Raw genomic sequence first — 24,544 nt, 5'->3', positions numbered from 1 at the left:
GTAGATAAAATGTGTAAATGTACCCTGCCACACAAATGCACCTGTAAAAGTAACGTGCAAATACATATTGCACTTATCCAGATAAGTTTCAATTTATCTGTCTAGGTAGCTGCAAAGCCACTACTTAGCCATATAAGTCTTAAAACACTACTTATCTGGCTAAGTCAGATAAGTCTCAAACAGAGCTACTTATTCTGATAAGTAAGACAGAGGAATATAAAATAGCAACTTACATGAGTAAAATGTTGTCCCTGCCCCAGAATGCCTCAGTCCCACCCCCTTTTGACGTGCACAAATTTACTCACGGACCCTTGCTTATGTGTATTTTGAGGTTTATAAGATAGCATATATGTGAATATTTATTCTTTTTGTTACTATGGTTTTACTTTTAGAACTAATGTTTTATATTTCTTGTTTAATGTTTTATAAGGAATGGTGATTTTTCTATTTTTCCATTGTTGCACTGCAAAACAAGAGTCTGGCTTGTTGTAATGTCAATAGTTAAAGCTTGGATGACCCGCGGGGAACTGAGCTTTTTTGGGTGGAGAAAGGAGAGCCCAGGACAGAGACTGAGCAAGGGACAGAGTGTGAGAGATAGACTGCAAGACTGAGCGAAAGTAAGACAGAGTGTGAGAGAGACATAAGCAACACACAATAGAAACAGGCTATCAGAAAAACAATAAAATGTAAGCATTAAAAAACAAAATAAACCAGGAGGGGGCACACAGTAATTGTTCACACAGGGCAGCCAAAAAGCTTGCATCAGCTCTGATGTTGAACCATTTATTTGCCGGACATTTTGAAGAAGCCTGTTTCCATGGGTAAAGCACTGTTTTACTTGTAAAAATGGCTTTTAAAATGATTCTTTTAGAGGGTAGCTCTCAAAGAACTCCTCGGGCCCCATACACACGCGTGCACGGAGATCTAGTATAGCATTTTAATACCTGCACATTATAAAATATGCCTATGTCCTCTCTCTTTTTCTACCGATTTTATGAACATGTACGTGTATATTTCACGCACAAAAAAAAAATATATATAACTTGTTCACGTAAAGCCCTGATTTATACGCGGAGGCAGATATATTTTTAAATATGTGCAAGTACTTGAAATCACCAGTGTGTAAATACCTGCACCAGTTCACCCACTCTATCTCCAGTTCATTGAGACCCTCTTATTATTTCACCTTGAACTCCCCCCCCTCACCGTTCACCAAGACGAGTCTGAGATCAATTGTGTTAGATAATTATCAGGTGTAAAATTGTGCAGCTAAGTCCCTAATGTGTTCCCGTAAATCTTTTTAGCAGCTTACGTGCGTACCTCTTGGCTCTGCCCCAGAACACCCCTAGACTGCCCCTATTTTTGCAGTGCTATATGTGCACGCGAAACCACAAATACACACAGACGTTTGATGTTTACAAAATAGCATGCACCCAAGTACAAGCTACTTGCACGCATTCATGCTAATTTTCACATGTGCAACTCCTTTGAAAATCAACTCATTAATGGGTAATGTAAACTTGATGCTCCCTGTATCTTGGTCCAAAATTACCATGTGTACCAGCTCATCCAATTCAACAGTGCAGGTTATAAACAAACTGATTCATATAACATCTCCCAATTTGATTTCTGATGGATATTCGGCAGACTGGATTTATTGTGGTCCACGTACTTCGGTTTCACAGCTTTTCATTTCTCTCTTTTCAGCCGTGTTTTGTTAGTGCAAAGTGCCTTTCGCTGTGGCCACGTCTGGCCGTCTGTCAGTATCAGGGGGTCTTCTCCCTGGATGGACTGGCTGAAGTTCGGTAGAGGAGGTTTGTAGACAGGTTCCAGTATGCCTGCCACTTTTCAGCCCGATCCGTCCAGGGAGACAGAACAGGGCGGATATGCTGGGGGGAACAGGCCCAATCCTGAATTTGCAGAAGCGGGTGGGAACCGGCATTCAAAACTCAAGACAATTTCATAAACATGCCCTCCTTTGTGTTGGGCTGGAAGCATACATTTCTTCAACTTTTTTTTCCCCCTAGACTTGTTTGCTTTTCTCTGTCTAGTTGAAACATACGCTAACCCTATTTGCACCAGGAGCTTTCATTATGGCCACCAGGGATTTTTCTCCATCCAGGCCCTGCTCACAGGTGCTGCTGTAGAGCCATGGTCAGGATTCCCTACCGGTATCCTACAGGCCATTAGCCTAGCCCTATTTCATTATTTTTAAATGAATACAGCATGTTAAATATTCTCTGAAACTTCACTAATAAATCAATTGAAAAAAAATATTTTGTTTGTTTGTCTGTATGTTAGGAGAAACAAAATAGGTGGGAATACACACAGCGTATGCATTTGACTACTAACACCAGATATTACATATTTACCCGCCTTTGTAATCACAAAGAACCTTTTGATCATTTATTTTGCTCTTTTCATTTTTCAGCAATAGCAAGGCTGATAACTAACAAAAGAAAGGGGGGGGGGGGGGGAAAACCCTCACTCAACTTAGTAATCAGCCTCAATGCATTGCAATTCTTCTGTGAAATCAGTTTATTTTACAAAGGTCTGCACAGGGTTGCGCTCTAAAGGAACAGAACTGGAGGGAAAATGAATGCATATAGAGTGGGTTACAATGCGTCTATCATCGGGAAGTCCTCCAAGCACCTGCTAATCACGCTGCACAGCCGGGGCACATGGCTAACTGGTCCACAGTGAGCGATCCCTCACCCCTTCCCTTGTATCACCTCCTAAAACCGTCCGGCAGACTCTGTGTGAGCACCACCTTTCCCCTCCCTAAAAGGAAGGTCAACCCTTTGCAGTGATGCATAACTTTCAGCTCCGACAGAACAGAACGTACATATCGACAATACTTATGGATATATGAAGGGAAGGGGTGTTATAAGAGGGTGGAAGGGAGGAGGCTGTTACATTGGGGTTCTTTAACTCTGCTGGGGGGGGGGGAGGGTGTGTGTGTGTGTGTGAGTGTATGAGAGTGTGTGTGTGTACCAGGAGGAGGGGTGAGGGACAAACTTTGGGCTAGCTGCAGTTTTACTAACCGTGGCTGGGCTAAGGATCAGCACGTGCCTCTTGAGCTGGAGTTAAGTTTTGCTCATTGGCAGGATTAATGCGGCTTTATGGAAGCCACGCTTCCCCACCAATGAGCTCATTAGCATACTTTTGCATATCAATGAGCTTTGTTTTAAAAACATTATTTTTTAAGTACTTATTAATCACCTACTCAATCAAACATGGGCTGCCCCAAGAGATGAGCATTTGAATTATAGCCCCGCTATTCGTGTTAATGCCGCACTAATGAAAAAAACTATTCTCTCTGTCTGGGTGTGGAGTGCCTATGCCTCTCTCAGACATACAGAAAGGCATAGACACACCATACCCATACCCAGAGAGGCAAAGGCAGACAGACCAAAGCACATCAGACAAGCAGAGAAACACACTCCATACCACTCCCAGGCACACAGGTCACAAAGGAAAGGGATGGAAAGGTTTTCAAAAAACCTAGGTGCCAACATTTTTTAGGAGCTGAGAAAAACTCCATTCCACCCTGTCCAATTATTTTCCCTTTTCTTTTTTCCTGTTTTCACTCATCTTTCCTATTTTTCCACTCTATTTTTGTATGTTTCTTAGTTTGCTCATTTTTTTTTCATTTTCTCATGTTTTCATTTTCTTATTTAACTTTTTTTTTTAATTTACACTTTTTGCCTTTATTCTTCCCTCCCCACTTTCTCCCTCTCTCCTCTCCACCTCTTCATTCTCTGGCCTCTTTGCCCGTTCCCCTCCCTGACTTCACCACTTCATTTCGCCCAGGTGGGCGACAGCGGTGATCTTTCTCCCTGGGTCAGGGGGTCAGTGGCAGCAGGAACTCTTCCAGGGCTGTGTAAGAGCACAGTGGCTGCTCCCGTCTGCACTTCTGCCTCGGAGGAAACGGCTCCTCACTTGGGCCCACCGAAAGAGACGCATAGCTAAGCCCTGGCATGCTTACAGTGATATCGTTACGTTCCGGCTGCTTCCTCCCTCCATGGCACTGAGACTTGACAGCATAAGCCATTTTTTCTTCCCTGACTGGGCAGTCAGTGGCCCCCCCCCCTTCAGGAATTTTCAAGCACCCCAGTTTTTGCTCACCCCTGAAATAGGACACTGGTTGTCCACTTTATTCTATTGCTCCTCTGAAATGTATCCATTCTCAGAGTTGTGCTGGTTTCTAAAACCTTTCAAATATTATCCTTTTTATGTTTTTAAATAAAACATCATGTTATTATACAAGCATAAGAATGTTTCCATGAGTCAGATACATGGAATTTTTAAAATTGGCTTGGAAGCTTCCTTCCACTCCCTTCTGAGCTTCCAGTTCAATCAGAACCAGCTTCTGTTGGGCTATGGTGCCATACAGCCTTCATTCACAACTACCAGGGAGATAATCCACCAGTTTATGAGCCCCTCCCAACTCACTTAGCTCGGCCATTGCAGAGACAATCCTTAGCCAAGGGAAACAGACTATGGCTTCCTCTGGAATGCAGTGATATGGATCCTGAGTCTGGCCACTAGGTGTCACCATTGCACAATGCCATAGACTCCCTCTCCCTCAGGAGCTGTAAACACTGCCTCTGCAGCATCCCACCCTAACTCACACAGGAAGAAGAAGCCTGGACCAGGGATAAAATCCAGGATTCCTGTCATGGCACAGCATTGCCACTGGGCTAGCTCCACGTGAGATTTTCTTTTGCTTCCAAAATATATTGTAACTAACCTCTTTCTATGGCCCGAACTGACATCGGACTGCATATAAAGTTGAAACTATGGCCAGTTAGAGGAAACACGGCAAACAAGTTCCTGCATGTCAGTGGTTATGATCAGGCTGATGCAATATCATTGCGTAAAAAACGTGTCCAAACTGGGCAAAGGTTTTTGAACACATGCACACCCACCTCTCCTGGTCACCTGATGCAACAGGCAAATGAGCTGCCGTGCTGAAAGAGATGCGCAATGGGTAATTTCATTTGTCAGTGAAAGGACCAATCCCCTTTCAGGACAGCCTTCTGAAAGGGGATTGGTCCTTTCACTGACATGTGTCGGGCTGGCAGGGGTTCCGATTGGGCCAGACCTTGGGGAGCCTACTTTCTGTGGTTCCCCCTATGAGGAACCACAGAAAGCAGATTTTTTTTTGTTGAACTCTTGAGCGTTGCATGATTCTGCTTTCTGTGGCTCCTCCTACTTAGTATCGCGACGATACTAATATGAGGAATCAAAGAAAGCAGGATTTTTTTGTTTTTTTTCCGTCAGCCCTAGAGCGCAGCATGGTTTAACGCCTGCTCCCAGGCAGACGTTAAATTTGCCATGTTAAAATGGGCACCCTGGCCGCGAAGCAATTTTTGGCATCGTTAGGCAATAGCTAATAGCCTCATCTACATGGAATTTGCACGTGATGAGGGCTGTTTGCTATGCACTCGATTAGATGCGCGTTTTGGATGCTCTCATTCCCGTATTGCATCGGGGGTTCTTTTAGCGCGTCCAAAAAAGCACATCCAATAGAGTGCTACCCAGAGTGCTGGCCTGAGCGCACTATATTGCATCGGCCTGACTGTGAATGCGCAAAGAAAAAGGTTTAGGTGCTTCTAATGGACCTGATGAAGAGATTATAGTAAGGGCGTGGGGGTCGGGGGGAGAAAGAATTGTCCCACTAATAGCTACAAGGAAGGTCAGTAGAAAAATGCATTTCTGTCATTTCTAATCAAATCCATATGAGCTTACTGTCAAAACAATGGTGCACCATTAGGCAGTGTGTTTTCATTTGAGTTAGTTCAGCAGCATGCTCCCTCCACCAGGGAAACCACTCCGGATTCATTTCATTTTGTGCAGTAATGCATATCAGTTTCATTCTGAACCTGAACATGACAAGAGCAAAGTCAAATGTTACTCAGCTACAACAGGAAGTGCCAAAGACTCTTTTGTAGGGCAGCTGCAATATTTAGGCTCTCACCACTGATCGCTTCTGTTTTAATTTATTTGTAACATAGTTTCATAGTATAATGATGGCAGAAAAAGACCAAATGGTCCATTAGTCTGCCCAGCAATTTGCTTATGGTAGAAACTGCCGATCCCTGCAGGTTACCCCCCATGTGTTCTGTTAAGGGTAGTAACTGCCACTCTGTGCAGGTTACCCTCCATGTGTTCTGTTAAGGGTAGTAACTGCCATTCTGTGCAGGTTACCTCCATGTGTTCTGTTAAGGGTAGTAACTGCCATTCTGTGCAGGTTACCTCCATGTGTTCTGTTAAGGGTAGTAACTGCCGTTCTGTGCAGGTTACCTCCATGTGTTCTGTTATGGGTAGTAACTGCCACTCCGTGCAGGTTACCCCCATGTGTTCTGTTAAGGGTAGTAACTGCCGTTCTGTGCAGGTTACCCTCCATGTGTTCTGTTAAGAGTAGTAACTGCCGTTCTGTGCAGGTTACCTCCATGTGTTCTGTTAAGGGTAGTAACTGCCGTTCTGTGCAGGTTACCTCCATGTGTTCTGTTAAGGGTAGTAACTGCCGTTCTGTGCAGGTTACCTCCATGTGTTCTGTTAAGGGTAGTAACTGCCGTTCTGTGCAGGTTACCTCCATGTGTTCTGTTAAGGGTAGTAACTGCCGTTCTGTGCAGGTTACCCTCCATGTGTTCTGTTAAGGTTAGTAACTGCCGTTCTGTGCAGGTTACCTCCATGTGTTCTGTTATGGGTAGTAACTGCCACTCCGTGCAGGTTACCCCCATGTGTTCTGTTAAGGGTAGTAACTGCTGTTCTGTGCAGGTTACCCTCCATGTGTTCTGTTAAGAGTAGTAACTGCCGTTCTGTGCAGGTTACCTCCATGTGTTCTGTTAAGGGTAGTAACTGCCGCTCCGTGCAGGTTACCCCCCATGTGTTCTGTTAAGGGTAGTAACTGCCACTCCATGCAGGTTATCCTCCATGTGTTCTGTTAAGGGTGGCAATTGCCGTTCCGTGCAGGTTACCCTCCATGTGTTCTGTTAAGGGTAGTAACTGCTGCTCCATGCAGGTTACCCCCATGATTCTGTTAAGGGTGGCAATTGCTGTTCCGTGCAGGTTACCTCCATGCAGAAATGTTACACCGTCCCTTTCTTTATGCCTTTAGGGATCTATAATGTTTGTCCCATGTTCTTTTGACTTCATGGACTGTTCTCTTCTTCACCACCTCTTCTGGAAGGGCATTCCAGGCATCCACCACCCTCTCTGTGAAGAAATATTTCCTGAGATTGGTTCTTATTCCTCCCCCCTGGAGTTTGAAACCATGACCCCTAGCTGTACTCTTTCCTTTCCAATGGAAAAGGTTTGAAATTTCATTCATCCACACTTGTCCTACACTGCTTTGAACTCAATTACTAGAATTCATTTCTGGATAAAATGATTGGCAAAAATTCTAGTGGCCTGATTTCTGATATGATTTTTGGTCACACATCTGATGATCTCCTGGTAGGATGTTAGAAACAACCAAGATGTTTCTAATTTGGGCCATACAGAATTTCCTAGAGGCAAAGGGCAAAAGTCAGTCATATTTTATTGGAATTTTGATTAGGGATGTGCAAGAAAATGTTTTTGTTTCGGTTCATTTTTTTCAATTTTTGGATCTTTTTAAACATGTTTTTTAATTTTTTATTTGTATTGGAAAATAGTGCACTGTTTTCCAAAACAAATGAACCTGAAAATTAGGGGGGATTTTCAGAGGGATTGCACATTCGTTTTAAGGTAAAGTGAACCAAAATAAAAATGTCCATTTTGTTTCAGATTAGCATTCATTTTAAAACAAATACAGATCCCTATTTTTTTAAATTATTATTTCATTGCACTGTATTTATTGTGGAATCACATCTTGCTGTTGGGGGTGGGACATGAGGTTGCAACTCATACTAGGTTTAATAGTGAGGCCATGTAAACAAATATAAATAAATAAATAAATAGCCTTTACTACTTAACTGCCATTCAACATACGAAAGTTAAAAATCCAAGTCCATTTATCTAAGCTGAGCTACATCTAAGTACAACCTTACATTAGTTTTAATTTAATTTAAATATTTATCACTCACTCTAACATTCTAGGTGAGTTACAACAAAACATTCAAAAACTAATGAAAAAGACAAACAAACATTAATTTAGCGTCTCCTTCCCACCATACTCACTCCTCTTCCCATTCCACAGTACTGTGGTCCATTATTGCTCTGGTATATTGGGGCCAGAGAAAACAACATCATGCTTGGACCCTGCTGATCCACAAAGGCTGTCTGGTTAACCCCCAGAGCAGGAGCAGACTGGACCCAGGGACTGTGGCTATGCAGAGTCTTCTGCCTGATCAGCCACCTCCCCCTTGAGTTGAGCTCTCAGGGTTTTGGTGGCCAGCGGGACTTGGCAGGAGTTGCACACAGGAACAAAAAGGCCCTCAGATGTGCAGGACAGGCTGCTGGAATAAACAAGAAACAAAAAAAAAAAAAAAAAGAGTGCCCACAAACAGCACGTGCCCCACAAAACAGGGCAAAAGAACAAACACAGATAGAATAGACAAACAAAGCAAGAAATCCAGAAGGCCACTAAACTAGGGCCTACAGGATACAGGCATGACCAAGCAAACTAAACAAACAGTACTTAACAGAACAGGAGACCACTAAGCTAGGCCACAGTCGAGGCAAGAACTAAAACTAAGGTACAAGATACAAAGGCCACAATACAGAGTGCAACAGACTTCAAGCTGAGACGAGGGCTTGGGATGGGACTGGCTTATTTACAGGGTCAGTTCCAAGAACATGGCCACAGCAGGACCTCCAGGCATTAGGACTTGGATGACTGAGCAGCAGGTAACCTGACCCACTGAGGGCACCTGCTGGCCTCACACTGCCCCTCCTAAAAAGGGCAGATTCCACACCCCCATAGGGAGCTCTCCTCCCCCCCCGAATCCCAGTTGAACATGGGGGTCCATGGCATCTGGAATTGCGTCTGGAACAGAATCTAGCCAGTTCAGATTCAAGACCGGAACAGAGTACAAGCCAGATTGGAACAGAGCATGGCCTGCAGCAAAGTCCCTCTGGGTGGGATTTTGTAGGACAAACTGTGTAACAGCTGCTACAGGATGAAGAGCAGGCTGCAAAACAGCTGCTACTGCCGCTGGTACAGGATGAAGAGCAGGCTGCAAAACAGCTGCCACTGGTGCTGGATGCAGAGCGGGCCATGAAACAGCTGCTGCTGGTGCTGGTACAGGATGAAGAGCAGGCTGCAAAACAGCTGCCGCTGGTGCTGGATGCAGAGCGGGCCATGAAACAGCTGCGGCTGGTGCTGGATGCAGAGCGGGCCATGAAACAGCTGCTGCTGGTGCTGGATGCAGAGTGGGCCGTGAAACAGCTGCGGCTGGTGCTGGATGCAGAGCGTGCTATGAAACAGCTGCTATCAGTGCTGGTATAGGATGTGGAGCACCGCTGCGAAACATCTACTGCTGGTGGAAGATTCAGAGTAAGCTGTGAAACAGCTGCTGCTGATGCTGGTACTAGATCCAGAGTGGGCTGTGAAACAGCTGCTGCTGGTGGAGGATGTGGAGTAGGCTGTGAAACAGCTGCTGCTGGTGCTGGTACTAGATTCAGAGTGGGCTGTGAAACAGCTATTACTGGTGGAGGATGCAGAGTGGGCTGTGAAAAAGCTCCTGCTGGTGGAGGATGCAGAGTGGGCTGTGAAACAGCTGCTGCTGGTGGAGGATGCAGAGTGGGCTGTGAAAAAGCTGCTGCAGGTGGAGGATGCAGAGTGGGCTGTGACAGCTGCTGCTGGTGCTGGTATAGGGTCTGGAGCAGGCTGTGAAACAGCTGGTGAGTGGACTGGCGACTGCAGGGCCGCTAGGTCTGAAGCAGCTGGCTGAGCTAGAGTCTGCACAGCAGGAGTGGAATCAGCTGGCTGGAATGAAGGCTGCAGAGTGGAAATGCCTAATTCAATAAGGAGAGATGCAGCTTCTGGAGCACTGACAGAAGGACCCCAGCAGAAACAGATTCTTCTATTAAAGAGACTAGAGCAGAGCCTGGCCTGGAATCTCAAACAGGGTTTGGTTTGCCAGACAGAGCAGAATCTAGCTTGGCAGGATCAAAAGCAAGGTCTGACATGATATTCAAAGCAGGTACTGAGTGGAGATTAAGATGAAGAACTGGGTTTGGCCCAGATTTTGGAGCTGGAACACAAACAGGCTTCTCTATGAGAGCTCCTAACACCCATCTTCTTAAAAAAAGTCTGGATTTTCTGTATAGTTCCCATTACTTGCTTCCCAGTCCCTGGCACCTCAAAGGAATCCTGCCTTGAAATTGTTTCAGCACAGGCTAGCAGGTCAGGCGAAGCAGGTGCTGGATTACTTGGAGCCAGGGCATGTGCCACCAAGACTGGCTTCAAGGTACTGCAAGCTACACAGTTCCTTGCAGATCCTAGATTCCTTACTAGGCATCGTTTATAGTCCCAGAATGGCTTTTCCAGGCCAAAAACCTGAGTTGCAGACTTTGATGAATCACTAGGACACAGTTGCTGCTGGTAGGCACAACACACTTTATATAGCACTGTCTGGGTTTGTTACTGGATACTTCTTACAATTCCAAAATGACATAGAAAGGCCAGAATCCTGGGTAAAAGGTTTTTATGAATCAGGAGCAAAACTTAGAGAAGGCGCATGCCCTACTTGGTGTATTTCAAGGCCTGAAAAATGTGATCCTGACTTGCTGAGGTGCATTTTGCCTCTCCTAAGGGCTTCTGGGGCCTCAGCTTGATGTTAGGGCATGAGGTGCTAGTTAGGGGTCACCCCCAGAGCAGGAGCAGGCTGGACCCGGGAACAGCTGGCTGTGCAGGATTTTCTGCCTGACCAGTCACCTCCCCCTTGAGTTGAGCTGGCTGCAGGAAGTACATAACAGGCACCCACAAGGGCAGGGCAGGCTGCTGGAATAAACAAGAAAGAAATGGGTGCCCACCAACAGCACAGAATGGAAAATACGCCTCAAAACCAGACAAAAGAACAAAACCAAGACGGGACAGACAAAAAAAACCCAACGGAACCAGAAGGCTGGTTCCGTTGGGTTTTTTTGTCTGGGGTTCAGCAGGATTCAGGCAAGACCAAGCAGATTAAACACACAGGACTTTAAGAGAAGGCCACTAAACAGAGCCACAGGCAAGGCAAGCACTCAGGCTATGGTATAAGATACAAAGAGCACAACAGACCAAGCTGAGGCAAAGGGCTCAGTGTGGGACAGTATGCAGAGGCAATGCTGAGAAAAGTGTGGGCAAAGGGCTCAGTGTGGGACAGTATGCAGAGGCAATGCTAAGAAAAGTGTGGGCAAAGGGCTCAGTGTGGGACAGTATGCAGAGGCAATGCTGAGGCAAAGGGCTCAGTGTGGGACAGGCTTATATGCAGAGACAATGCTAAGAAAATGACTGCCAGCAGGATCTCCAAATCAACAGGTAACCTGGCCCTCTCAGGGCCCCTGCTGGCGGGAGGTGAATGCTGCACAGGTATCCTTGCAAGAGTACTGAGGAGTACTGCCCTATTTTCTCCTGATTGTCTCACTTGTAAACCTCCTCCTGCCCAGGACTTGTGCCACCGGGTGTGCAAACTGTGCAGTTGCAGAGGGCGGCACAACCGGTGGGGCAGCGTCAGGAGCAGGGGGAGGCCCGTGCTGCCGCCGGTGGACCCGATCCCGCCGGTGGCTGCAGAAGAGGAGGCCTGTTGCCGCCGGTGGACCCAATGCCACCGGTGGTGGAAGGAGGCCGCCCGTGGTGCCGCTGGTGGACCTGATTCCTCCAGCAGCTGAAGAAGGAGGCCACAGCAGAGGAAACGCCGTCCTTCAGCTCCTCCTGAACTTCCCGTATTCTCACGAGATGCTGGCTTCTTGGGGGTCTCCAGTTCAGTTTTTGTCTGCGTGTTTGTATTTCTACTTCATGGTTGCTCTGTTCTGTATTTGGTGAGGGTCTGTTTATGATCTCCATGTGTGTCTGAGGTGAGGCATTCTCCTAATAGGAAGTGTTTTGGGGATTTCGAAGGGTCAAGTCCTCGCCCAACACACATCACAATAGGCCTAATACCACAGGGGTTCCAAGTGTCTTTTTTGCGGGGATTTCTGGTTGGCGTCACAGCAGTGCATGTAAATATAATGTAAGGGATATTTTTACCTCAGAATACTGTACTTTGGTATTTTTCGTGTAAAATATAAATGCACAACTCTTAACTGTGTGGGTGGAATGGTGTTGGGGGGTGGTGGTGGTGGTGGTGGTGGTGTGTGTTGTGCAAGGTTATAAGGATCGCCTGGGGCACCTAACACCTTTGCACCAGCCATTGATGGGGGGGGGGGGGGGGGCATCATTTTTATCACTGAAGGGAGCTGGGCATTTTTTTGGTGGGCCCAGGACAGAGAATGAAAGCACGGGGGGGGGGGGGGGGAGCACAGTAATTATTTGCACAGGGCAGCAAAAAAACCCAGCACCGGCCCTGCTCTTGCTCCAGGGTGGCAAGGGAACAAGTTACGCTGGCTGGCTGAGGCCTGGAGGGGAAGCCTTTTTGGAGAATAAACCTCTCAGCAGGGCTCCTCTGCCAGGGGGGGGGGGGGGGGGGGGGGGAGGGGGGGTCTGCAATGGTAGCTGCAGCTTCCTGCCTGCCTTCCCTCCTCAGAGCTTGAGCGCGTCAGCTCCGCAATAGGCCAGAGCTCTGACCCTGTCGGATCGGAGATGCAAACTTAATGTTTTCTGTGCTGTAGCACACAATGAGTTGAGCACTGACCTTCAGCATTGTATGTATCAATTATTATAAAGTTGGCATCAGTCAATGATGTCACAGATACAGAATGCGAAGCTCAGAATTCATTGCAGTTAAAACCGTGTGGACAAAAAAATAAAATATATATATATATATCATACAGGAAACATTTTCATTAAAATGATCCCAACACAAGCTTCGCAGAAAGCTTCCTTGGGAGAAAGAAGTTGAATAACATTGTCACCTTGTGTTATTTAAAATAAACCAACAGCAGTTAGAATTTATAGCAAATGTCATCCTGTACCTTTCAAAGGTGCAATAAAGAAATGTACTAAAGAAAAAATACACATTCCTATTGAATGAAAGGTAATGGGGCCCCCACAAGAGAGAATTACAATTAAATTAATGATGTGGACAAACCATGACATCTGTAGATGTTATAACAACAGTAGCTGAGTGCATTTCAACGTGCAAAGGTATTTAGAAACCCCCAAATAATCTTAATTTGGTGAACACAATATCCTTGCCCATAATTCAGTTGCCAGTTTATTTCCCGTCGAGAAAATGAACAGCAATGGTAACGGCTCAAGCTTCTTTAGTAATGCATCTTAAAACATTTAAAATCCATTAGGACAGTACTAAGAAGCCGTACAAGTCAAAAACGCGTCCATATCAGATTCTCTTTCCACAGAGATGCGGTCTCGCAGACCACTTTAGGTAATTGATTATGTCACTTGACGATAGAATATTAGATCGTTTCTGAACCAATTTTTTTTAAATGACATAAAATACATCGTACATACAATTGATTAGACGGTTGTATTTCTAAAACAATCTCCTCCATTCCTGTCCTTGAAATGTCTTGTAATGAAACTAAAGAGATAAACCAATAGGGCTGATCTGCTGGGGTTTTCCATTTTTCTGGTCCTGGCTCTCCTCGTCATTATGTCAAACTGCGCTGCTAAATGCAATGCCATGCTTCATCCGGACTCTCCCGTTCCCTCCCTTCACAGCAAACCAAGCCACGCAGAGGCAGACAAAAAAAAAAAACAACTGCTGCCCCTGGCTTTCTGAAGGTTCGGGAGATATACATTACACAGACTTGTGTTTTCAAGCAAACCATCTACTTATTTATTTTTTTATTTATTTATTTGAGTTTTTCTATACCGGCATTCACGGAAGTTCGCATCATGTCGGTTTACATAAAACAAGGGGTGAGCAATACATTATAACGTACATAACTATAACAAGAGCGTATGCATTACAAATTATAACAAGTGCGCAGAAATAGAAATTACAATAAAACAGGGATGATTCTAACTGGGAGTAGAAGAAGAGGATGATAGAAGTTTAACAAGAAGAAAAACTTTGCAGTGGTTGGTAATGTCTGTATCAGTTTAATGGGTGATAATCAGTCTTGCTGTATTTGGTGGAAGAGCATCAGTAAGGGTCCGGAAAGGCTTTCCTTCCCTAACCTGAAAGCCTCTGGTACGATCCACAGCCGCTGTTCGTTCTAACTGGGATCTGCAGGGCACATCCAAGTGGCCCAGGCTGACCAACGAGGCCGACGGGATGCTGGGCTTGATGGACCACTGGACTGACCCAGCTTAGTGCTTATGTTGCTCTTAACTAAAATGTTTTTTTTCTTCATTAATATCAGGACTGGAATACAGTACAGAAACAGTCCTGGGTATCCCACTGAGCCCCATCAGAAACTCCAGAACAGGGATATGCTCATGCAAAAAAAAAAAAGATGTTGCTTCAATTCATTTTTTCCCCGACATAGTATCATAACGCTACGCAATCTTAAAAATCTAAAAATCGTTCCCAGCACATGAATACATCAGTACATGCAATACATTCATAACAATTTAAAACTGTAACCTAGAAGACTAAGCCACTTTCACTAGGGAGGAACAAGTCACCGATCTACTAAACTCCACTCTCATCCTTTCCACAATCCATTCCCTGCCTCCAAATTAACAAAAGGGTTCAATCCTCCCCACCATCACTAAACCAGTTAATACCCCAAGGATATCTGAAGAAACCTCCCCTGCTCTTGGAAAGGGAACTCAACCGAGCAGTCCAAGAGCACGCCCTCTGACCCCTGAGACTTAAAGCTCACCTCGCTGATGTCACTTGGTGGGGGGGAGAGGGAGGGGGATGAGGAGTACAGAGATACAGATGCCGGACTCCCAAGATGGAAAAAAGGGAGACCAGGAACACGACGGGGGGGAGGGCTAGCCGCCGCACAGTCCTTCCCTGCCCATGCTGCCCCTATGGAAGGACGCTCACCTAGCATCTTTGGATGGCTGCCTCTTAAGGCTCACCATGTTAACATCACTTAGGGGGTAGGGAGGGAGAAGTGGGATAGGGACGCTAATCTCTCAAGATGAAAAAAAAAAAAAAAAAGGGGGAGGACTGGGAACAAGGAACACCTGGCTCTCCAGCAGAGGGGCCCACAACGGCTACTAGCAGCAGCACTGCGCCCTCACTAGTGTGGCTAAGAGCACGTGCACCATGAATTTTAGCAGCATTCGGAGGAGGCATTCTCAGGGCGATGTTTAGGTATTTTCAGATCCACGTGCATTATTTTGCATGACAAGGTAGACGTCCAAAGAGAAAGCGTACACATAATCTTTGGAAATTGGTGCAAAGTCCGCGCCCATAAAAGCCCCTGCAGACTTCTCCTCAATCTGCCACCCCTCACCCTTTTAACATCCTTGAAACAGATGTGCAAGCTCTGGAGGAGAGGAATTGCCACCTTCATGGCTGCTCTCTAAGCTCCATCTGATCTTATGGGAGGACACGGTGAGGCCTGGCAGGAGTGACCACACAGAGCATCTGTCCCATGGCCACTCGCAGAAGTAAGGAGAAAATGCCTTCCTTAAAAAAAAAGATATTCTCTCCACCAATGAGAACAGATCATCGTATTCTGGTACTACACCCCCTACCGACAAGCCAGTTACTAATCTTTGTCAGACAGGAAAAAAAGGTTCCCCTCTTCTCAGGGCTATTCCAGTAAGGACTTGAATATTTCTATGCGTTATGCAAACTCAGTGATTAAATGATTTTACACTCACAGGGTCAGCATCCAGTCATCTGCAGGCAAATGTCAAAGAATTCTGTCTCTGAGATTTTCAACATGACAAGCTGTAAAATATTAAATTAGAATTATTTTAGTTTATTTGTTATTCTGCATTTAAAAAAAAACACATAGCTCATCAAAATGATATATGCGCATGTTTTATAAACCACCTACCTCCACCTACAGATTGGGGCTATTACATGTACAGTTTATATATTTTTATGCACCTAAAATATATAGAGAAAGTATGCATTTTCATGCATTGATACGCAGGCGTATACTTTTAGAGTAGAACTATGTGCTATTACATAAACTGTGCAGCTCCCCGCCGCACAGTTCATAAAAGACGCATTTATCGCTATGCACCCACTCTCACGTGTAAATGCTGTGCCACAGATAGGTTTGAAAGTCAGACTATTAAAGAACAGCAACATCAGGAAATAAACACATTTTAGCTTCTATGAGTAAGCTCCTCTGAATGGGGCATTTATCATCAGTTAATACCCTGTTTTTGTTAGTTGTCTTGTAATTTCTTGCTGGTGGTTTTGACGTAAATGGTGAAGGACTGATCTAGTGGTTTGAGCAGTGGGATGAGAACCAGGAAAACCAGGATTTAAATCCCGCTTCCCTCACCGATACTGCTCTTGACTTAGGATCTCAGGTCATCTCTTAGACTAAGATCTTTTGGACAAGGACTTACTCTACCCTGAATTATTAATAATGCTGTAAACTGCCTCAAGCATCATTTGGAAAGGTGGGCTAAAAACCCAAATCATCTTCATCATCAATAAAAAAAAAAAACAAAAAAAAAAAAAGGAAAGACCAATTGTAAAGGAAAAAATGATGATGAGAAACTTACAAAAAACATTCAAAGCTCTTTTCTCAGATTGAAGGCAGAGAGAAAACTTGTCTATAGGAGAGAGCGGGTAATGGTAAATGGAACCAACTCTGAAGAGACTAGAGATTCGGGCTAAGTGGAGTGCCAGAGGGATCGGTTTTGGGACCGGTTCTGTTCAATATCTTTGTGAGCAACATTGTGGAATGGATAAAAGGTAACGTTTGTCTATTTTTGGATAATACTAAGATCTGCAACAAAGTGGACACACCTGAAGGAGTAGAGAATATGAAATGTGATTTAAGAAAACCTGTGGTTGAAGATTTGGCAGCTGGGATTCAATGCCAAGAAGTGCAGAGTCTGGGGTGGGTTAATCCAAAAGAGCTGTATGTGATGGGCGGTGAAAGACTAATGTGCATGGACTGGGCGATGGACCTTGATGTGATAGTGTCTGGTGATCTGAAGATGGTGAAGCAATGTGACAAGGCGATAGCTAAAGCCAGAAGAATGCTGGGCTGCATAGAGAGAGGAATAACCAGTAAGAAAGAAAGAGGTGATGATGCCCTTGTACAGGTCCTTGGTGAGGCCTCACCTGGAATACTGTGTTCAGTTCTGGAGTCCGTATCTCAAAAAGGACAGAGACAGGACAGAGACAGTCCAGAGAAGGGAACCAAAATGGTGTGGGATCTGTATCGGAAGACTTATGAGGAGAGACTTATGAAGGATCTGAATATGTATCCTCTGAATGAGAGGGATCTTAACTGAACAAGGAAGAACACCCTGCTCCTCACGCCAGGCCTCAAAAACTCTCCAAACCCACGCATAAGCCAATGAAGTGGAGAACTTGTGAACGTGTAGTAAAGTGGCAATCACCACAGAGGAACAACCATTCTTTAGAAGGCGAGCCTCTCAAGGGCCAAACCGTAAGACAGAATCGAGTCAGATCCTCGTGAAGAATTGGTCCCTGCTGAAGCAGATCCTTGGGCGATGGAAGACAAAGGGGGGGGGGGGGCCTCCACCAGGAGTCGTCAGAAATCCACATACCACAAATGCCGGGGCCAGTCCAGTGCCACTAGGAGTACTAGCCCCCTGTGGCCTTCGATCTTGTGAATTATCCTGCCCAGCAAGGGCCACGGAGGAAAGGCATAAAGCAATCTGTCTTCCAGCCAATCCTGTACGAGAGTGTCTATTCCCAGGGATCACAGATCTCTCCTGTGATTGTAGAAGTGAGGAACCTTCGCATTTCGAGAAGTTGCTAACAGGTGTAGGAATGGAAGGTCCCAGCAATCCACAATCAGCTGAAACACCTCAGCTGACAATACCCACTATCCTGGGTCCAGAATCTCCTTGTTGAGAAAGTCTGCTTTTACGTTGTCTTTTCCTGCAATGTGAGAGGCGAGATCATCTGCAGATGACCTTACGCTCATTCCATCATCTGGTCTATTTCCTGCGACATTTGCTGGCTCTTGGTTCCTCCCTGGTGATTGATATAGGCCACCGTTGTTGTGCTGTCTGACATTACACAAACCGCTCTATTCCATAGCCTGTGGCTGAACTGTAAGCATGCCAGCCGTACCGCCTGGGCCTCCAGGCGATTGATGTTCCAGCAAGACTTTTCAGCATTCCAGTGCCCCTGGGCAGTTAACTCCAGACAGTGAGCCCCCAGCCATGGAGACTCACATCTGTTGTGAGTACCAACCAGGCTGGAAAGGACAAGGGAACTCCCTTTCTCAGATGATCCTCCTGAAACCACCACTGGAAGCAGGAGCAAATTTCCATTGGCAAGTGGAGCTGAAACACATAATCCTGAGACTGCAGGTTCCAACGAGATAGCAGAGAGTGCTGAAGAGGACGTATATGTGCCCTTGCCCATGGGCACCACTTCCAGGGTAGCTGCCATCAAACCTAGTACCTGTAGGTAGGACCATGCTATCGGGCGAATGGTGTTCATCAACTGATACATTTGAGACATCAATCTCTGGATCCGAACTTCCAGTAGGAAAATTCAGTCCTGTCCTGTGTCAAACCAGACCCCCAGATACTCCAACGACTGAAATGGTTGAAGATTGCTCTTGGTCAGGTTCACCACCCAACCGAGCTCCTGCAATAAGTAGATCACCTTGTGTGTCACCAGGCGATTCTCTTTCTGAGACTTGGCTCAAATGAGACAGTCATCCAAATACAGGTGCACCAAGGCAAGGCCACTGCTACCACCACTATAATCTTGGAAAATGTTCTAGGAATGGTGGCAAGACCAAAAGGCAATTCCTGAAACTGATAATGGCATCCCAACACCGCAAGGCATAGAAAGCATTGGTGTTCCAATTGGATGGGAATATGAAGGTAAGCCTCTGACAGATCAAAGGTCAGAAATTCCCCCAACTGCACTACCATTATTACAGAGCGTAAGGTTTCCATTAAAAAATGAGTCATCTTCAAATGATGGTTGACCCCATTGAGATTCAAGATGGGACAAAAGGAGTCCTCCTTCTTGGGCACAACAAAATAAATGGAATATCACCCCATACTTTGAGACCTGGGCACCAGAACCATAGCCCTCAGTCTGAGGAGCCTTTGAAGCGTGAACTCCACTGCCTGCTTCTTCTGTTGGGAGTGGCAAGGGGATACCATGAACATGTCCCGAGGAACACTGCAAACTTCCAGTGCATACCCTTCACATATCACCACAAGGACCCACTGGTCCGATGTGATTTGACCCACCTCTGATAAAAGAGAGAGAGACGCCCCTCTGTATCCTGTTCTGGAGGGTGAGTCAGCAAATTTTTATTGGGTAGCTCGGGAAGGTCCACCACCCAAGTCCTCTCTTGGGCTGCCAGGGACGAAAGGACTGAAACCTACCGAAAGGCTGAGTCCACTGAAAGGTCATCCCTCTGTAGGGATGAAAATGCCTGGAACCCCAGAAATGACCCCTCATACCAAAGGGGCGCTGTAACTGTTTCTTATCCTCTGGCAACCGAGGCACTGGAGACTTGCCCCACTTACTGGCCAGTTTCTCCAACTCTCTTCCAAACAAGAGCGAGCCTTTAAAGAGCATCTTGGTAAGATTGGCTTTGGAAGCTGCGTCAGCTGACCAGTTTCACAACCAGAGTTGACACCTGGCCGCTGCCACCGAAGCCACTCCTCTGGCTGAGGTCTGGACCAAATCACAGCCTGCATCTGCTATTAAGGCAGCAGCAGGCTCCATAACCGCTCTGGAATTCCCTCCAGACTCATCAACCTCTGAGAGAGAAGCAGACAAGATCTCGCCACTAGGGCACAACAGGAGGCAATCTGTAAAGTCATCGCCACTGCCTCAAAGGCTTTCTTAAGGATAGCCTCAATCCTCCTATCATGTACATCCTTCAAGGCCGCTTCTCCCTTTATGGGGATAGTTGTGTGCTTAGACACGACACATACCAAAGCAGGCGTCTGCCGCTGATTGTGGGAGACTTGTTAGATCTGAAACCCTCAGGTTTCCTGGATAAGACCTACTGTACCTGAATTTGTAATGTACCTTGAGCACAGGTTTGGTAAGGCTTGTAATTGCATCCAAAATTCGCATCCAAATCTTGAATTTAAATAAAAAAACAAAATGTGCAACTTGGCTCATTCCTCAGCTATCTGTTTTGCTTCTTGTTTGTTTAACTACCGCCTAACCCTTTGCTACTCCTGATATTTTGACAGCCAGATGGCATCTTAGTTTGACCTCTGTCATGCAATGACATTCCTTTCCTCGTAAAATCTTCAGGCTGCTGAAATACAGAAAGATTCATGCTTAGTTGATTGGAAAATAGCATGAAAGCTCATCTTAATCTGTTTTCTTAGGGAAAGAACCCTGCAGTTATTTTGTATCAAACTTTTGTCTATATTTTTTCCATAATACAATTCAAGAATGGTTCATTTCCCTGTTCATCTTTCTTGGTCAATAAAATATCTTGACTGAAAAAAAAAATATTCTTGGAAGCTATAATTCAGTTTAAGTACTTTTATCAGAAGAAATATGTTGGATTTATTAAGCAAACAAATAGTCAGGTCTGCTAGGAAGAGAAACACAGAAAAATCCTCCCAGTTCATTTGAGGTCCTTATTAAGTTTTTATGCAGTAGAGACATTGAAAATGAATGATTTGCTCTGCCATAAAGCCATCCTTGTGTTGGCCATATGGCTGACTAGAAGGATGATCCAGACCTGCAGGGTATAATAAAGCTCCAACAAACATTTGGTGCTATTTTGGGCCCTAGAATATTTAAACTAAGCAGACAAGTACTAGTATAATCATGGTGTAGGCTCATATGGCCATTCATTGCTAGCTTATGGTATTTAAATTGCCCATCTGTCTGGATGGTGGCACCTCAGTGCTACTTAGAGGAGCATTTGCATGCTTACATCATTGGAAAGCACAGCATACCAGGGATGCACGTTCATTGTTAAACAAATTGAAAAATATGATGGAACCTCCATGCTTTGTTTTTAAACAAAACGGAAAATAAACCCATATGAAATTACATTTTTTCTGTTGACTTTTACTTTCAGAAGGCCAACACACACACACACACACACACACACAAAAGAGAGAGAGAGCAACCAAAACAGGAAAATTATCCCTTCCATCCGGCTTTTTCCATAGGCCCCTCAACCTCTCTCCAAAGGTCTCTTACCCCCTTCCTGAGGTCTGCAAATTAGAAAGGGGAAGAAATGATCCCTCAGGTGCTGCTTCCGCACCAGGTCTCAATTTGAAAATGGTGCCAGGATTAGGATCGGCTGGCGCCATTTTCAAACCTGGACCCAGCAGGGTGGCAGCAATTTGGCATTGCTCCTGCCCCTTTCTACTTAGCAGACTCTAGAAAGTGTGTATGAGTCCTCTGACGAGAGTGGGGATTGGGGGGGAGGGGGGTTCATTTAGGCTGCTTTGGTACCAAGGCAGTTTCTCTTTTTTATGGATTTTTTTCTTTAAATTGAATTTTTATTTCAGTTTAGTAATCAAAACAAAATGGAAAAAAAAAAAAAGAATAAAAAATACATACCCGAAATGAAAAACCAAAACAAAAAAATGTATTTCTTTCACACCCCTACTATACCACTCTTTCTTCTGGATCCACTGTATAACTGCTTTAAAAACACACCATCTGCAATGTCCTTATACATTTACCTGGCCTGATGAAGGCAGCATAACACTTGAAAGCTAATCAGAAACATACAAAGTTAGTCCATGTTACTTGTTTGTTGATCTTTATTTCTGCTTTGTAACAGGAAAACTGCTATCCGAGGTTATACAGTAAACATGAAAAGGCCTTGTTTCATGACAAAAAACAAAAGAGCAAGACAACAAACAAGGAATGACAAAAGGAATTGGATACAGTGCTAACATTTTCCCATGTCCAAATGAATGTCCAAATGAAACTCTAGTTGTGGTTTCCCCACCGTTGCTTGTGTGGAAGTATCCAGATGGCAGCAGTAACATGGGTGCAACTACCATTACGACGAGGAAGGTAGCCAGCTGTCTCCATGCAGCGCCTTAGAGAGTAATCATCAAAGCTGTTCCCATGGGTAAAACAATGCTTAACCAGGGTAATGGCCTTCTAAAAGATTGCCCAGCTGATATTTGACAACATTTAGGAAGTTGTTGAAAGTTTATCTGTTAACATAAGCCTACAAGACATAATAAATGATTGCCCCCCTAATACATATGTAGCCAGCAAGGTATAAGTAAAACCTCTATTATGATTTATTGTATTTTCTGTTAATTTGTTTTATTGTTTTATTATGTTATTTTAAATTGTGAATGAGGCACTGTGTAAATCGCTGAGGACTGTATATTTTATTTATTTATTATGATTTATATTCCACTTTTCGCACTTTTTTCCAGCGCTTCAAAGTGACTTGCCCAAGGTCACAAGGAGCAACAGCAGGACTCGAATTACTGTAGATAAGCGATCAATAATTTTGAAGTAAAGAAATAAAATAAATTCAGGTACTGTAGGTATTTCCCTATCTCCAGAGGGCTTACAATCTAAGTTTGTACCTGAGGGCAATGGAGGGATAGAGAACTACCTAGAGGACCTGAATGTAAACCGATGTGGTATCTCAGATAGAATGTCGGTATATAAAAAATAATAAACAAATAATTAAAGTGACTTGCCCAAGGTCACAAGCAGCGACAGCAGGAGTCGAATTACTGTAGATAAGCGATCAATAATTTTGTAAGTAAAGAAATAAAATAAATATATTTACAATTTGTTATGAATCACCCTTTCCAGATTTAAAAAAATCGCTCAAAGCGATTTACAGAAATTATATATAATACAATAAACATATAACACTAAGGCCAGGATTTATCATTCTTCGCAGAATGATGAATCCTGTGAAAATGGGGGGCAGGCCTGCGAAAGCCCGCAGCCTTCGCACCACGGCGGTGTGCCGGCTTTCGCATCGAATGAAAGGTGGTGCTTGCTATTCATCGTGCTACTGCTGACGATAATGTTAGTAACATTATCGCCGGCAGTGAAGACACCACCGACTCCGCCCCCTCACCACCCTGACTCTTCCCCTTCCCCTAATTTGCATGATATCGAAATCAAAAAGGCCCTTTACGCATGTGATAAGCCTTTGATAACTGACCCCCTAAAATTGAAAAAATAGATCAATACATGAGACAATTAAAACATTTGATCCTCTTGCATTGTATGCTTATAAATCAGTTGTTTAAACCTCAGTTCAGCCCCATAAATGAGATTTTAATATCCTCTCTTCATTAACCATGTTTTTACCCCCTTCTGGAATTTCATCAAATCAATTTCTTTTAACACCATTAGTAATTCATTCCAGAGTTTTGGGAACTGCAACAGAAAAGGCTCAGTTTTGTAGGCGTAGGTGTTTAAACTCCTTCACAGAAGGTAAAATTCATTGTGCTAGAAGATGCGCCCTGCGCTCACGTCCGCTATGGTGCCATTGAATACGTCCCCTAAAATGAGGAGAGCACACACCCTTCAATACCTTAAAGGCCAATATTAAACATTTAAATTTGCAACACTGAGATATCAACAGCTAATATAACCTTAAAAATAAGGGGCGAGCTGGCATGCGAAGGCCACTTCCCATTAATAACCGTGCCATCGCATTTTGAACTACCTGCAGTCTTCTGAGCAATTTTTTTGGGAAACCCTAGATAAAGAGTGTTGCAATGATCAAACTGCGTTAACACCAGGGCATAAGTCACCTTTTAAAATTCTGTTTCTAGAAAAGGTCTCGGTTGTCTAGCCACTTCAACCTGTAGAATGCTAACAGCCACTGAAAGAATCTGTTTCTCCATCCTTAATGAGGAGTCCAATGATTTAATCACTTCTGCCACCATCAATTTGGTATCTTCAACTAGAGGGGTAGATATTACCTCCCTTTCACCCAACCTTAGCAGTTCGGACTCGCTAGGATTTAGAACTAAGCCATTCCCGATATTGCACATAAGCAAGTATTTAGTCATTCCAAAGCTTCGTTTTCCTTATCCCCTAAAGGAGCAATCAGCTGAATAATCAGCAGCATAGGTAAAGAGCCTAAACCCAAATGAACAGACAAATTGCCCAAAGGGGCCAGAAAAATATTAAACATGAGAGCTAAGGGGAACCCTTGAGGTGAGTCTTGTTCCAATGCCTTCCAAGAAGAAATAACTCCCTGATAGGCTATAACCTGTTTCCTATCCTGCAAAAACGCAGCAACCCACTTTATCACCCTACTTCCTACCTATATGTGTGCATGTTTACCAGGACTGAGAGGAGGTGTTTGGGAGGAGGGTTTGTGCTTAGGTGCACAATTTTGCATTTTGAAAACATGCACCTAAATTTTCCATAAAAATTCTGTTATACAAAACTAGCAGGTGTAACTGTGT

The 24,544-nt window shown here is 44.5% G+C and overlaps 1 protein-coding gene across 5 annotated transcripts in view; it reads right to left on the bottom strand.

The window, feature by feature from the left end:
• The window catches only part of SULF2 (sulfatase 2), a 371,939-nt gene that overhangs the window by 188,447 nt on the left and 158,948 nt on the right, over nucleotides 1-24,544 (bottom strand). For 4 of the 5 annotated variants that reach the window (XM_029611055.1, XM_029611054.1, XM_029611059.1 and 1 more), the window contains one exon: nucleotides 15,827-15,896. The exons of the other annotated variant lie outside the window; for it this stretch is intronic. The gene's annotated coding sequence lies outside the window, so the exon portion shown is untranslated. The remainder of the gene's footprint in view (nucleotides 1-15,826; nucleotides 15,897-24,544) is intronic. 5 annotated transcript variants of the gene reach the window in all.

Source organism: Rhinatrema bivittatum, chromosome 8 (genome assembly GCF_901001135.1).
Source record: "Rhinatrema bivittatum chromosome 8, aRhiBiv1.1, whole genome shotgun sequence".
NCBI classification, from domain to species: domain Eukaryota; kingdom Metazoa; phylum Chordata; class Amphibia; order Gymnophiona; family Rhinatrematidae; genus Rhinatrema; species Rhinatrema bivittatum.
Note: the sequence above shows the minus strand (reverse complement) of the source record. Positions and strands in the feature narration are given on the sequence as shown.